We start from the raw sequence: 16,036 nt of genomic DNA, 5'->3' as shown, positions 1-16,036 counted from the left end.
CTGCCGCCCCCGTCTCCATCTCCTCCGTCCCAGTGAAGGGGGTCAACCTCCCGTTTCTCAGTCAGAAGCCGGGGAGTCACCCCGACACCTCCCTTCCCGTAGCCTCTCCCTGCACCACCCTTCCAGGTCCGGTCAGTTCCAGTTCTGGTCCCACCCTGGGTGGAGCTGCCATCACCTCCCACAACTTCAGGGGCCTCCTAACTGGCTGTCCCCAGGCCAACGATCGCCCTTTTCCACAGAGCAGCCTACATGCTACTCTAAAGACACATCTGACCAGTTCACTCCCCACATAAAACCCTTCAATAGCTTCTCTTTTCATTTAGAATAAAATCCAGGTCCCTTACCGTGACCCCCAGGCGTCCGCATGGCCGACCCCTTCCCGCCCTCCCGCGTGCCTCGCGAGGTCTCTGTCCCCACGGCTCACTCACCTCCCCACAGGCTCCCCGCACCCCACACTGCATCCCATCCCAGGTCACATGGCTCCTGGTCCATCCCTCCTCTGATAGCTCTTCCCCCAGCTTCCTCAGGGGAAGCTTCTTCTGCCCCTAAACTAGGTTAGCAATCGAGTACTCCCACCCGCATCGGTCACTCTCGTAACACGGATCACTTCTCATCCTTCACTTCTATTGGAACGAAATCACTCTCTGCGTCTTTTGCCCCAACTCAGGCACGCACTCGGTTTTGTTCATTCGTCTATGCCCAGGGCTAAGCACAAGGACCGGCGCATTGTAGCAGTTTAATTAAATGTTCTCTATTAACCTTAAAAATGAGTCGAAAAATAAAATCAAGAAGAGGATGATGAAGAAAGACAGGTATGCTGAAGTGTCCAAATGGCTCACAGCTGCGAGGAGGAGGTGCTGCAGAGTTTTCAGGAGATCTGCTCAGCTTTGCCTCTCGGAGCAGAAGGCCGGGGGCAGACTGGCCGGGCGGGGAGAGAGCAGGCGGGCTGTGGTCAAGCTGCTGCAGTGAACCGGGTGGTCATTACTGAGACCTCAAACTGGACAGTGGCAACGTGCAGTAGGTGGAGGGGAAAGAGTGAAGAGCTACGAGGGGGTGGATTGGGGAGAACGCATTAGCTGGCTGGGTACCTCGGGTCCAACGGGAGCGAAGGAGTCAGGACATGGCTCGGGCTTGAACAACTGGCCAGCCGATGATGCCGTCCGAGGAGATGGGACCCAGGAGCGTGACGGGGGATGCACTTGTATTAGCTTCCTACGGCTGCTGTAACAAGTTACCACACACTAGCTGACTTACAACAACAGAGACTTATTCTTGCACAGTTCTGGAGGTCAAAAGTGTGAAAGCAAGTTGTCATCAGGGTTGGTTCTTTCTGAAGGCTCTGAGGGTTCTCCAGAGAAACAGAACCGACTAGATGAATAGAATAGAATAGAATAGGATAGAATAGTAGAAAAAAAAAGATTAAAATATACATATAAAATAGATACATGATATATCTATGGAGAATATTATCTCTCTATATAGCTGACCATTGATCAACAGGAGTTTGAACAGCATGGGTCCACTTATACGCAGATTGTTTTTCCCTATAAATACGTCCTATGGTACTCTGTCCACGGTTGGTTGAATCCCCTGATGCAGAACCTCGGGTACCGACGCAATTGTAAAGTGATACACAGGTTTCTCTACTGCACAGGGGTTGACACCCTTAACCCCTATGTCATTCAAGGGTCAACTATAATATTTTTATAAGTATAATATAAATAGATTTATTATGAAGAATTGGCTCACATGATTACAGAAGCTAAAAGTTCCACAGTCTCCCATCTGCAAGCTGGTGACCCAAGAAAGCCAGTGGTGTAGGTCAACCTTAGTCCAAAGGCCTGAGAACCAGGAGAGATAAGTCTCAGTCCAAGGCAGGAGAAAACCACTGTCCTGGCTCGTACAGTCAGGCAGAAGGGGTCAATCTTCCTGTCCTCTGCTTTTTGCTCTATTCAGACCCTCCGTGGATTGGCTGGTACCCACCCACACTGGGGAGGGCCGTCTGCTTTACTGAGTCAACTCTTCCAGAAACTGTCTCACGGACACACCCAGAAATAATGTTTAACCAGATATCTGGGAACCCCATAGCCTAGTCGACATGACACACAAAACCAACCATCCCAGGGAGGAGCCGTGCCATAGCGCTCTCCTAGTTTCCAGCGGCTCCTGGAAATCTTTGGCATTTCGTGCCCTGTGGACACATCTCTCCAATCTCCGCCTCTACTCTCCTCCTCTCTTCTCTCTGCTGTCTCTGTGTCCCGAACCTCCCTCGACCTTTCTCTTATTAGGCCTCATCTCATTGGACTTAGGGGCTACCCTAAATCCAGGAAGATCTTATCTCGAGATTCCTGCCTTAATTACTGATACATCTGCAAAGACCCTTTTTTCAAATAAGACCACAGTCACAGGTACCGGGAGCTGAGGATTTGGACGGATCTTTTAGGGGGGTGGGAGCCACTGCTCAACTCACTACACAGGAAATGTGGAAATGTTGACTCTCATAGGCCTGTTTTGCCACATTTTAAAGACACGAGAGAAAGAGCAAATGGTCTGGAGTCGCTCACAGGGGTAGACTGACACCGAAGACGTCCTTAGCAATACATGGGGTTCAACAAAACAGATCCGGCGCTGTTTAAAATGCAGGGATCGGCACTGCGCCCATCTCTCTTTGTCCTTTTCATTTCCTAAATCACTTGATTTAAATACCCAGCTTTTGCATTAACTCGCCAGAATAACTGACATCTCAATGTCCTCCTCTCTTTGTCACCCGTTACTAAATATACATTCTCTTCAGCAAAGTTTTCAGATTGACTGCTCCTGACAGGAAACACAGATTTCAACATTTACACAGAAGTTGTCTGTCAAAAAAAGAAAAAAAAAGGAATAGAAAAAAATGCCCTATTTTAGGATGTCTCTTTGCTTAAAACGCAGGAGAGAGAAGAGGGAGAAACCTCTCCCGGTGCAGAACACCAATTTATGCCAGGATGCTCAGTCTGGCTGGAGAGGTTGCTAGGCAACCGCCTGGCGGTATGTCAGGGGGGCAAAAGAAGATGGAAGGTAAAAAGGCACCAAGGCCTGGGTACTACGGGACACGCAGAGACCCGCTTGGGACAACTCTCTGCCCCCTCCACTGATGGCGAGGGCGACTGGATGGGTGAGTTTGCAGCTCTGTGGCCTGGAAGCCAATAAGCTAGATTCCACACTCAAAGCCCAGCCTGGAACACAGCCACTGTCACTGGCCATCTCTTGTGCAGTGGAACAAGCTTGGGAGTCCAGCAAAGCCTGGTTTCTCCATCTGTAAAGTGGTGATTGTAACTGTAGCTGCATCACAGTACTGTGGTGAGAATCTTCCTGTACTTTCCAGGCCCCCGTACTTACCTGCCTGGCAGGATCCACTGCGTTACGTTGAGATCTCTGTTCCTGTCTGCTGTTCCCAGTGGGACTGTGGGGACCGCATCTTCCTCATCCATCATTGTCTGGTGACAAGGACATTGCCTGGAATACAACAGGGCATCATTAAATAATTTTATTTTCTCTGATCTGAATCAAGGCCTCCTAGAGTGTCTTGTAGGAGCATTCATGCTCTAGCTTCACTTAAATCTCTGCCCGCATCACAGACTGTCCTTGAATCTTCAACACACCCTCCCAACCCCAGCTTGACCTTCATTTTATCATCACACGTCTCCCTATTTCCTGAGTGAACCTTGATCTCTGAACCATGGTTCCCTCTCCCCCATTACCTTCTGGTCAACTCCTACTCATCCTCTGAAACCCAACTCACGCATGGCCTCCTCCATGAATGCCACGTGTGAATTTACTTAAGCATCTAAGCTGCAGGTGGAGAGTATGACAATAGAGAATAGAGTAGACTGTGGCACATCAGAAACCCATTCAGAGATAGACAGGTAGACAGACGTATGGATAAATCTATATCTATGTAGCTATAGAGAGAGAGCTGTCCATTTTGTGATCTCTGCTATTCCAAGTCTTGGGGTTGTAATCAATATTTGACTTGCTGAAGGTCACACAGATAGTTAAGGGGTAGTCACATCTAAGACAAAACCCAATTCTATCTGGTCCCAAATGTCCTGCACACCTCTTTAAATCATGAAGTGCCTATTACATGTAATGTGAACCATCCCTTCACTGATTCAAATATGTAATCAGTTATTACGCACATATTTTGGACTAGGTGCCATGGAGGCTGCCACAATATTGTGTATTCATTTACTCATTCAATTCAGTCATTCACGCTTTCATTCAGCAAAAGGCACCATGCCAGTCCCCGGACATTCAAAGGTGAATACCGCTGCCCTCAGGCTGCAGGTGAACACTGTAACACAATTCCGGGCTGGTGTGTTTCATGTGTGTGATGGGTCTTCTCTCCATACTTGGACAGTCAGCACCTTAATGGATTCCCAGGTCTCACATCCTGCCTTCCCGCAGCTGCCGGCTTGGGGCTTGGGACGTAGGAGATGGTTTATATCTTCTTGTTGGTAGAAATGGAGCTCCTGGTATGTTTCCTTCATCTAATTTATGCAATTTGATTCCACAAAGGAAGTGAGGGAAGTAGCAACTATGGAGTACCCACCATGTGTCTCATCTTGTGAGTTCCCTACATTTAATCCTTGCAACAGTTCTTTGAACCAGGGGTCATGACTCCTGTCTTCGTCCGTGAGAAAGCTGAACTCGGGGGCAATAAACAACGTGGCCACGGCTGGTCACTGGTGGAGCCAATGCTAAAGACAGGGTTTTTCTCGAAAGTCTCTATTTCTTCCATGACAGCATGTTGCTTCACATAGGCCTCGGAAGACGGCTGAGAATTCCACAGACACAGACTAGGAAGAGGGGGATGTCAGTGGAAGAAACAAGGGCAGAGGCACGAAGGTGCATTGAGTTAGAAAATCGTGGAATGCTTGGGACAGCCAAAGCAGAGTGGGGCCACAGACGGACATGGAAAACGTGGCTGAGATCTGGGACAGAACGTGAAATGCCCCGAGAATCCTTTGCGTGCTGCCTCATGGTCGCATCCCCCCAGAAGTATTCAACGATAACAATTCCGTCTTTTCCCCGTTAAAGCCAGGCCTCATTTGCAGAGGTGGACCTAGGAAAGCGTACTTATTCTGCCGTGTTCACGAATGTTACCCTTATCAGGCCCACGGCAGAAGCTCCCTAGTTCTCAAGGCAGTGATCTCACTGCACCCCGATCGCTTTTGAATCCATCTCCCTCGGATTGAACGTGAGCTCCCTGAACGGAGACTTTATTTTGGTCGCAACTCTCTGAAGCCACCACCTTGCAGGATGCTAACCCCATGACAGGGGCTAACCCTGTGCTCTATTTAGAAGCGAGACCCGGAATCAGCGACCAAGTGAAACAAACCATTTCTCATTTCCATGTCAATAACAGCAACTCAAAATCTTGTGAGAAAGCTACCTCATACTTGAATAAGTACTTAGTACCTGGGGCTCCAGTACTTGATCAACCCCCTTTGCAAATACATGACAGAGCGCATGCGGCACTTTACTGAGTCCCACCGCGCCGGCAGCGATTTGCAGCGCACGTCTGATCTGGCTCCTCGGGAGGGATCTCCACTCCAGATCTCACGGCAAAGAGCAGGTACTCCTGCCGAGCCTGGGGATGGACAGACCCGGAGCTCTGGTTGTTAACTGGGCTGGTCTTAATCACAGTCATTCTTCATGCGAGGGAGTGGGAAGGGGAGGGAGGAAAAGCAAGGGTTTTATTTTTAATGATGCACTTTTTGTGAGGAGCGTGGCCCCCACTGACAGCAACGAATGGACGGGGCTGAATTATTAAGTGCATATAATTAGGCCCTTGGTTCCTGGAGCTGGGAAGCGAAGCGCTCTGTGCAGCGCAGGGGTGGGGAAAGGCCCATCCATTTTGAGTTTCTCATCATTTAAAAGGATAATTAGTGAGAGATAATATGCCTCCGTAGCCAATTTCGCCTCTGATTATTTACTTGAATATGGTAATTGTGTGGTTTTGTTTTGTTCCCTCTTCGACACGCTTCCTAAACTCCTTGTGATGTTTTAGGGGGCTGCGGGTTTCATTATTATCTCTGAAAGTAACCATGGAAATATATAATTAGACATTATTCAGGGTAGAATGACCCAGGGTGCAGGAAGTCTCCGTGGGCCCGTGCATTTAAGTGTGCAAGGACGCTCCTAACAGCAGCTGGGGATTCTTTTCCCGAAGCTTCAATAGTCCCAGCTCGTAGGGCTGCGGAAGGCGTCTACATCCAGGCGACAGGAGACATGCTTTCCGGTACTGGGTCTGCCCCTTTCCACAAATGGTTTTAACGTCTCTGGAAACTGGGGGGAGGGGGCCCCGGATGATTTCAAATTCAACACTAAGTACTTGCGTCTGTGTTGTTTTGTACTGCGTTTCTTTATTTCAAGTGGTAGGTCCCTGTCAGATTTCTTCTTTACATTAGAATGGTTGAGTCCATCAAATAGGGGTGGGGGGGAGTTCTGGTTTTGTTAAAATATAAATATTTATTTGGAATATCATGGATACATAAGGAGATGAAAAGGGTTAGGTTATGTCATCTGTTTGGAAATCTGAAAAGCAGCACTCAATCTAGAAAGATAGGAATTAAGAAGCTACCAAAAGGGACTTCCCTGGCGGCGCGGTGGATAAGACGTCACGCTCCTGACGCAGGGGGCGTGGGTTCGATCCCTGGTCAGGGAACTAGATCCCGAACGCACGCCGCAACTGAAGATCCCACATGCCACGATGAATATCCCGCATGCCGCAACTAAGACCCGGAGCAGCCTAAATAAATAAATAAAAGCAGCGGCTACCAAAAGATGGGGGAGGGAGGGGCGCAGAGGAGGCAGACTGCAAGTGAGGGCTGGAACACCTGGCCAAAGTATAGTACGGACAGGGCCTGTAAGGTTTCATCGAAGGTTCAGTGTGTCACCGGGGGTGCCATCTGTGAGCGTAAGGCAAGGAATCCGTTTCAGAAGCTCAGCTCCTTTGCAGGTGAATGCCAGACCCCTGAGCACGGCACAGAGAGCTGTCTGTGACAGGAGCATGACCCACCTTCCCAAGGTCCCTGCCTCGTCCCCTCCACACCAGCGCCATGGCCGCTCCCCCCCCTGCATTCCAGTCACATTAAACTTCTTGAAATTTCTAGAATGCCCTACACTTTGTATCACCTCTGAGACTTGGTCTGTGTCCTTCCTTCTGTCCAGAACGTCTGTGTTCCCTCTTTGCCTAGATAAGTATGAATCACCCTTTAAAACAAAACTCAAATATCAATTGCTCTAAGAAACCTCCCCAGTCTGGGTCAAAGGTACTCCCTCAGTACCTCCTTAATATCCTGCATCTATTCCAATATTGTCCATGCCTAGCACACAGTAGGTGCTCAGTAAGTGTTTGACTGATTAGAATTGATTAACGTAGTTCTCGGAAGACTCGTGCACGCGTGTGTGCACACATCTTGGCACCATCCTGGCTCGGGCACCATTATGCTTGCAAAGCACTCTAAAAGCGGCATCAGTTGGAGGCTCGACAGACCAAAGAACTGTGCCGAGAAGGCCTTGCTCTCCAGAAACCATCCTTAGGAGAGGAATTGAAAGGGCAAAGGCAGCAGTGGAGAGAGTTAAGCGACAGGTGTGTGGAGCAAGATGGTGGAGTGGAAGGACCCTGGGCTTCTCTCCTATGACTTACGTAGGATCTCATCTCTTCACGGTGTCGGCTGAGTTGGCTAAGCTGGGACTGGAATAAGAAGGAGACGAGCAGAGCGAGATCATAGGGTCTGATGATGAATATTTTTTTTCTAAGGTGAAGGTGGGGAAGGTACTAATATTCTCTTTGGTGCCATGGTTTTCACAGGCTGTTTCGTTTACTTCCCACAACACTCTGATGGCAGGCAGTGCTATTCCCATTTTACAGACAGGGAAACAGAGACCTGTCTTAATTAAAAGAATCGCTTTCCACCCAGCTGCCACAGATGGAAACCTATGGTGCCGACACTTAAATCCACGTCTCCAGCCCAGATCTGTCCTCCAAGCTCCCACTTGTCTCTCGGCAAGGACGTCCCAAACATAACATGTAACAGAACTCACCGTTTCCTGCCAACCAAGCCCCCAACTCGTGCAGAAATCATGGTCATCCAGGCTACGCAACCATGAGCCTATCCTGCTGAAGCTCCGGATTGCCCCTTCTTACCACCCTCGCCCTGGGTCACATCTTCCGCAGTCCCCACCTGGACTCATTCAAGGCCTCCTACTCCCCCCACTGTCCACCACACACTGTGGAAAGTTCTCCTACAATCGCTACCAGCTTTCTGGTAGGTGTTTCCCATCATTTATCATCTTCCCCACTGGGCTGTAAATTTCCAGAGGCAGAATCGGTGATGTCTACTCCTCTGCACCAGCTTCCTACCCAGACCTTGGTGTAGAGAAGCACCTTAACAGCGTTAGGTAAATTGAAAATGGATTGATCTGACCTCTGCTCCCTGTTTTCTCAGGTCCAGAAATAACCTTATTTTAGTGGTGGCCGTGAAAAGCTGGCAGAAAAGTCACATTAGACAGGATTAATGAGAAACAATGAACAATAATGTTGACTTGCGCACAGCTCTACCCTGCTTCTCTTTTTTCTAATCCAGTGCTCTAAGTGATCTCAAGCAACCACCTGGCAAGTGTCTTAGACGAAAACCCCAGCGTACCTGTTCAGAGTAAGGTCAGTACGATAATACCCAGAGTTTCCCAATTCTATTTGTAGCAAGCCCCAAGAGAACAAATCAATTCTGTTCCTAAAAAGCAGCATATGCAAGACCTAATTCTCTATCTCTAGCAACCATGGCTGTGTTACGTCCACTGTATTTAAATGCTTTCCATCTGGGGGAAAGAAATGTGCATCCCCCTCCCTGATTGAACTGTTAAATGCCTCTCCTGCCCCCGTATGCCCTTCTTCACCAGTTTTCCCATCTCTGGCCCACAGGGGTCTTGTGGGGTGGCAAAGGTAGACAAAGAACATTGCCATGATTGCAACAGAACAAGAAGAATTCTGATAGCTTCTTGATAGTTATTAGCACGAAAAAAACAATGAGGTAGCATCACCCGGGAAAGTAAGAAAGAACTGACACCCTGCCATGGAAGCCGGCACCGTGTGTATTAAACGTGGAGATGTGTCTTGTATTCGAAGGTCATGGCCTCGTTAGGGGAAGTACCTCCCTCTTCCCGAATCAGACTTCTGCCCAACATGCAGTCAGTTGGCCACTCACATCTGCCCCTTCCAAGGATGCCCTGATGTTTCCCTGGGACCACTGCAAGTCCAGGCTTGTGTGGAAGCAGCCCTTAGGCAGACACTAGTTGGGGACCCCGCTCTGAACCGCTACACAGGGAGGGCTCTTCCTGGACACCCGTGACTCTGCCTGCACACAGGCAAGCTGGACAACCCTGAAAGTGGCTCTCGGCAAAGACAGAAGCAGAGAGGGTGGCTAAAACCCCAGCCCCTCACAGCCCAGGTGGATAACTCAGAAGTGTGTATTCCACCCTGGCTCCCAGAGCTCTTCAGAAGGACTGAGTTCCTGCAGCCACAGAGGTCATTTTCATGGCAACATACACTTTGCTGGCTTCCTTCTCTCCCTATATTACTTCGCCCCTCTTTTGCTAGCGTTTCTGGGAAGCATCTTTTAAGTAAGTCACCAGCACTAAAATTCTGATCTCAGGATCAGCTTCTGGGGGAGCCCAACGATGGCAGGCCCCTGCCCTGATCTGGACAAGAGTCTTGCTTCAGAGCTTCTCTCCAGAGATCTCCCTGCCCGATGGGCAAGGTCTTGGTGATCTGAGGTCTTGGTCGGTACCATTAACCTGAACAGTTAATCCGGGCACGGGACAGTTTCTCTTGCCTTCAGGGGCAGAGTTAGGAGCTGAGGAAGGGGACAATTTGTAAAAGAATGACATAGGGAAACGTCAAATCAACTTGAGGCACACATAGTAACCAAAGCATCAGCATCCACTGGGGGTGAAAACAGAATGGGGCACCAACACCTCAAACTCAAATGCCCTAGAGGCATCTCATTCCACAGATATGTAACGAGTACCTTCTACGGGCCAAGGGTGGTACCAGCTACGTTCTGTCCTATACAAGACTCCTCCTATATGAGAGTTCTCACTACCATCTTCTTCTTTAACTGTGATCTCGTATTTTAAAAAATGAAAATAAGAAAGGCAACATTTTATACTCTTCCAGTGAAATGTAGGTAATAAGCTAAGAGAAGGCTCTCCCTTGGATAAGGTATACAGAACAGAACAGGCACCTAGGCCTTTCAAAGGAGCCTACGGTACCTGCCTTGGGAATCCAATGCCGTTGGCATGGAAACAACATCTCTCTAAAGTTCTGAAATGCCTTCAGGTCATTAACACGAGGATATAATCCAGCAGCCCATAGAGGTGACTCAGAGTCAACACATAATCCTTATGGTGCTGGAAAAAGAAAACATCCAGAAGACTCTAGAACTAAGCAAAGGGTGGAGGGAGAGTGGCTCTCACCTCCTTCTTTATCTCCTCAGCTCTGGCGTGCTCTCTCCACCACGGGGATGCTGTATACACTACTCCCACTCTTGCTGTTCCCCAGTCTAATCTACTCACCTCCTATTTACTCTCCAGATCTCAAATATTTTGTCCCTCTTTCCAGGATGTTCTCCTAGACTTTCAAGAACAAATCCTACGCCCTCTTTATGAGGGTCTCCCTGGTGCTCTATACTTTTATGTTATGCCGTCTATCATAACTGATAACCACCCATCTATCTGACGCGACTATCTTTTCTGTGAGCTCCATGAAAGCAGGAACAAGGTCTGCTTCTGCTTGCTGTTAAATCCTCAGCATCTAGTTTAGGGTTCGACCCGTAACTGGGCTCCACAACAATCACTACATAATGAATAGAGTGAAAACGCTGCTGTTTTCCCCAGCACCAGGGTGGGCTGCCGAGCCAGACCAGATGCATTCCTAGCTCAGGGCTCCTCGGAGTGTACTCTACAACAGGGGTCTCCAGCCCCCAGGTCCGCGGCCCGCTGGGAACCGGGCGGCACAGCAGGAGGTGAGCTGCGGGCCAGCGAGTGAAGCTTCATCTGCCGCCCCCCATCGCCCCCCATCACTCGCATCACCGCCTGAACCATCACTGCCCCTCCCCGCCCTGTCCGTGGAAAAACTGTCTTCCACGAAACCGGTCCCTGGTGGCAAGAAAAGGTTGGGGACCGCTGGTCTACAAAACACTAGCTCCAGGGGACTTCGCTGGCGGTCCAGTGGTTGGGACTTCGCCCTTCAATGCAGGAGGTGTGGGTTCGATCCCTGGTCAGGGAGCTAAGATCCTACATGCCTCTCGGCCAAAAAACCAAAACATAAAAAAGCAACCTGAAGCAATACTGTAACAAATTCAATAAAGACTTTAAAAATGGTCCACATCAAAAAAAGTCTTGAAACAAAACAAAACGTTAGCTCCAGGTTTTATGCCAAAAGGAAAAAAACTGTTCTTTTCAATGTGGATGAAATAAGTTCAGGAACTCAGGCTTTAACGAAACTGTGCAGGTGTCTTTAGTTCTCAGAGCACTTAAAACAGCAAGGTGCGTGGCGACCGCCAAGATGGGAGCACACTAAGGGACGCGTCCCAGCCTGTCTTCTCTAACTCCACCTGCCCTGTGTGCTCGCCCAGGCATTTGCATCACCTGTGTCAGAGCACCTCTAGCAGAGTGTGGGCAGGAAATATGTAAGTGATAAAGGAAAAGAATGGTGGGAACAGGGAGCCTGGGAACAGGCACAGTTGACGCTTTGCCAAAACAAAAGCTTATACAATTTGGGAAACTAAGAAAAATACGGAAAAATCTTAATTGTGTGCATTTTACAAAACTATATGATTATGTGAATACATACATAGAGATCTGCTTTGAAATCATACCCAATCTGCCTGACCACCTCTGTGTTCTCTGGCAAGACATGCCCTCATAAGTATTCCCAATTTACTCAAGGTGAACAGCTTCTGGAGGTAAGAACTATGCTTTTTTTTTCCCCAGCTCTCTGTATGCACTGCTCTCTTCATTAACTACTTTTTTTTTTTTTTTTTTTGCGGTACGCGGGCCTCTCACTGTTGTGGCCTCTCCCGTTGCGGAGCACAGGCTCCGGACGCGCAGGCTCAGCGGTCATGGCTCACGGGCCCAGCCGCTCCGCGGCATGTGGGATCTTCCCGGACCGGGGCACGAACCCAAGTCCCCTGCATCGGCAGGCGGACTCTCAACCACTGCGCCACCAGGGAAGCCCAACCACTTTTTTATTTGAGCAACATCCTAATATACAGTAGGCACCCAATTAATGGCTGATTGATGATAAACTGGAAGGAGGGAGGGAGGGGAGAGAGGGAGGAAAGGGAGGGAGAAACCTGACTTGGTTTATTCTCTAAGCACCAGAATCTTTAGTTTCTCATCACAGGAAGTTCACTTAACTTAAGCATAGAAGATTGATGAAGAATTTCTTTTTAAATTAACCAGAGCACAGCATAAAGGTCAGGAGTAAGTTACATTCTTCAAAACGCCATGATGTGCAAGAGAGATTCCAGCTTCTCTTCTTCAATGCGTCAAATCCACTCTCTTTCCCCTGCACCTTCAGGAACTCTTAACTTCTTCTGGTTCCTGCCCTGTCATGGAAAGCTAGGAAGACTCTACACTGGGGACTCACATCGGAGCCTGAAACAACCCTACCTTGACTGTTAGTTCCATCTGTGGATAATCCAACCCATAGGAGGCCTAACCGGGAAAACATGGGCTTGAGAGTCACTAGTTGCACACAGTTGGGTCACCTGGGAAGCTCATTAAAGACACATCCCCAAATCCCAGTCCAGACCAGTTAAATCATACTACCTGGCAGCAAGGCCCGGGCATAAGTAAGTTTTAAAAGCTCCTTATGGGGCTTCCCTGGTGGCGCAGTGGTTAAGAGTCCGCCTGCCAATGAAGGGGGCACAGGTTCGAGCCCTGGTCTGGGAAGATCCCACATGCCACGCAGCAACTAAGCCCGTGAGCCATAACTACTGAGCCTGCACTCTAGAGCCTGAGAGCCAAAGCAACTGAAGCCCACGCTCCTAGAGCCCATGCTCCACAACAGGAAAAGGCCGCGCACCGCAATGAAGACCCAGTGAAACCAAAAATAAACAGATAAAATAAATTTATTAAAAAATAAATAAAGGGCTTCCCTGGTGGCTCAGTGGTTGAGAGTACGCCTGCCAATGCAGGGGACACGGGTTCATGCCCCGGTCCGGGAATATCCCACATGCCGCGGAGCAGCTGGGCCCGTGAGCCATGGCCGCTGAGCCTGCGCGTCCGGAGCCTGTGCTCCACAACGGGAGAGGCCACAGCAGTGAGAGGCCCGCGTACCGCAAAATAAATAAATAAATAAATAAAAAGAAAAATAAAAGCTCCTTATGTGAGTATGAAGTGTAGTCACGTTGGAAAACTTCTGGACTACCGAAATGAATGCTGCTTCCAAAAGCTGCCCTTAATTCCTTATGTGAGCATGGGTAAATTCATTACATTTTCTAGACCTCAGTTCTCTCATCTGTGAAATATGTGGGATGAATGTTATCCCTAATATCCTGTTTAGAGAGAAAATGGTTAAAGTTCCATACTTCGTGTATAACAAACACTTTTGTAGCTACAACAAAGGCAAGACGCTGGAGAGTGCAAAGATACAGGTGTGGGGCTTCCCTGGTGGCACAGTGGTTGGGGGTCCGCCTGCCGATGCAGGGGACGCGGGTTCGTGCCCCGGTCCGGGAAGATCCCACGTGCCGCGGAGTGGCTGGGCCCGTGAGCCATAGCCGCTGAGCCTGCACGTCCGGAGGCTGTGCTCCGCAACGGGAGAGGCCGCAGCAGTGAGAGGCCCGCGTACCCTCCCCCCAAAAAACCAAACAAACAAACAAAAAAGATACAGGTGTGGCCCCTGCCCTCAGGCAGTTTACAAGCAAGTTTTAAATCCCTCGGTTACCTTAGAGTAAAAGGCAGAATGGCACTTGTTGGCTTGATGGATGGGTGGATAGACAGGAGAGAGAAAGGGAGGGGAGGAGGGAGGGAGGGGAAAATGTGTTTTCCTTCTGAAATATCCTACGTATCATTTTGATTCCTTACATCCCCTTCTAAATCCTAGCACTATCCTGATGTGGATCAGAGAGAAATAAAACACACTGTCATGTAGCTTACAGGAAAATGTAAATCAAAATTTTATACTTGTGTTGTTTACTTTATGAACCTAAAGCACACAAAAGTTGTAATTCTTGGCTCAAGAAACACTATCACCAGTGGTCCATGCCTTCTATTATTTCTTAGGGTTTGATAAAATCATACCTGTTAGGTAAAGAGCATCTATATATCCATCGCCTAACCATGAAGAAGAACGTTAGTACCTAAGCCTTAATCTAAGGCTCTTCTCATCCCAGTCCCTTGCCTTCACCACCCACCCAAGTCCAGAGATAAAAATGACTTTAAATTTTGTATCTTTCAAAGTATTGTTTTAGAAAAATTTTCATCATAACACTGCTGATTGCCAGGAGGAAGTCCAGAAAGGGTCCTTTGGAATTACCAACAAAGACAATATTGGAGACCTTGGGAAATGCAATGTCAGTGGAGCGGTGAGGGCCAGGGTCTGCACATCCCAGGTTGTATAGTGAGTGACAGGTAAGGGAGAGAAAAGAATTGGTGCTAGAGACAGATGAGGGGAAGAGAGATAACCAGAGGAAGCATGGGCACAAATTAATAATCTACTTTAAAGATGCAGAGACTTAACATATTAAGATGGTGAGGGGAAGAAGCCAATGGAAAGAAAATCCGAAAACCTAAGAGCACCTTGCTGTACGGCAAGAAACTAACGCCACACTTTAAAGCAGCTATACTCCAATAAAAATTAATGAAAAACAAGAAAAGAAAATATAAGACCAGCCCTTAATTGATCAACAAAAACCTTCTGATTGGGGAGAATCTGAGCCCTCCTCCCTTATAGCTGGAAGTTGGGTAATCTTTGCTTTGGAGTTAATTGGTAGTTTCCTTTGGCCCCCAGCCTATTCAAAGGAGTTATTCTAAATAATCAAGTATGATTTCTGAGCCTTTCAGATCCAATACTTATAAGTTTTACTAACACAGTCTTCCCCATTATTTCATAGAACCTGAGAATTAGAATCATCTGGTGTCCAACCATCTCATTTTACTGGAGAAAACTGCCATCTCAGAACTTTATTCCACTTAACCAAGGTGATAATAAATACTATAACGAACTAGTGATGGAAGGCTCATGAACTCTAGTTTAAAAGTAGTCCATTCAGGGAGTTCGCTGGTGGCCCTAGTGGTTAGGATTCCGGGCCTTCACTGCCATGGCCCAGATTCAATCCCTGGTCAGGGAACTGAGATCACGCAAACCGCACAGCACGGCCAGTAAAGTAAGTAAGTAAGTAAATAAATAAATAAATAAAAATAGGCCATTCACTCAGTACAGTCAGTACAGTTCAACATGTACTGACCACATGCAACTCAGACAAAATCTCTGTCCTGTGGCTAATACAAGACGATTTCCACTACACCAACCTGTCCTTACAGGTTTATATATACGTCTCTACGAAAAATAAAACAGCACATTTCCTGGACTTCTTTAATGAAGACTAGAGTCAATTCTCACCTCTTGAAGGCACTGAGGTCTTCTGGCCCCCTTTTGCTTAAGTGGTCTCAGCTTAGTAAGACTCATAATCCTGACCACTGGGCAGAGCGAAAGAGGGCACCGAGATCACCAGAACCCTTGCTCCGTCACAGTTCTGCCCTGTGCAGCTGTGTGACCTTGGATCTCTGCTTCCTTTCCTCTGACATATAAATATTTGTTGTAATTATACGAAGAGCCAAAAGAATAATGTACTGTCATTTTCTGGCATATAGCAGACCTCCAGCATATACTGGTAGGAGATAAGTTTGAAAATTTCAGACAGAGATACAGAATGTTCAAACAAAAACAAAGAATTAAAATAGAATTTATAGATTATTTTCCCCA

The 16,036-nt window shown here is 48.0% G+C and overlaps 1 long non-coding RNA gene across 2 annotated transcripts in view; it reads right to left on the bottom strand.

The window, feature by feature from the left end:
- The window catches only part of LOC132440391 (uncharacterized), a 166,489-nt gene that overhangs the window by 97,024 nt on the left and 53,429 nt on the right, over positions 1 to 16,036 (bottom strand). For both annotated transcript variants that reach the window (XR_009522561.1, XR_009522563.1), the window contains exon 5: positions 3,379 to 3,495. This is a non-coding gene — a long non-coding RNA (uncharacterized lncRNA). The remainder of the gene's footprint in view (positions 1 to 3,378; positions 3,496 to 16,036) is intronic.

Source organism: Delphinus delphis, chromosome 17 (assembly GCF_949987515.2).
Source record: "Delphinus delphis chromosome 17, mDelDel1.2, whole genome shotgun sequence".
Classification (NCBI taxonomy): Eukaryota; Metazoa; Chordata; class Mammalia; order Artiodactyla; family Delphinidae; genus Delphinus; species Delphinus delphis.
The sequence above is the reverse complement of the archived record's forward strand: the minus strand, read 5'-3'. Positions and strand labels throughout refer to the sequence as shown.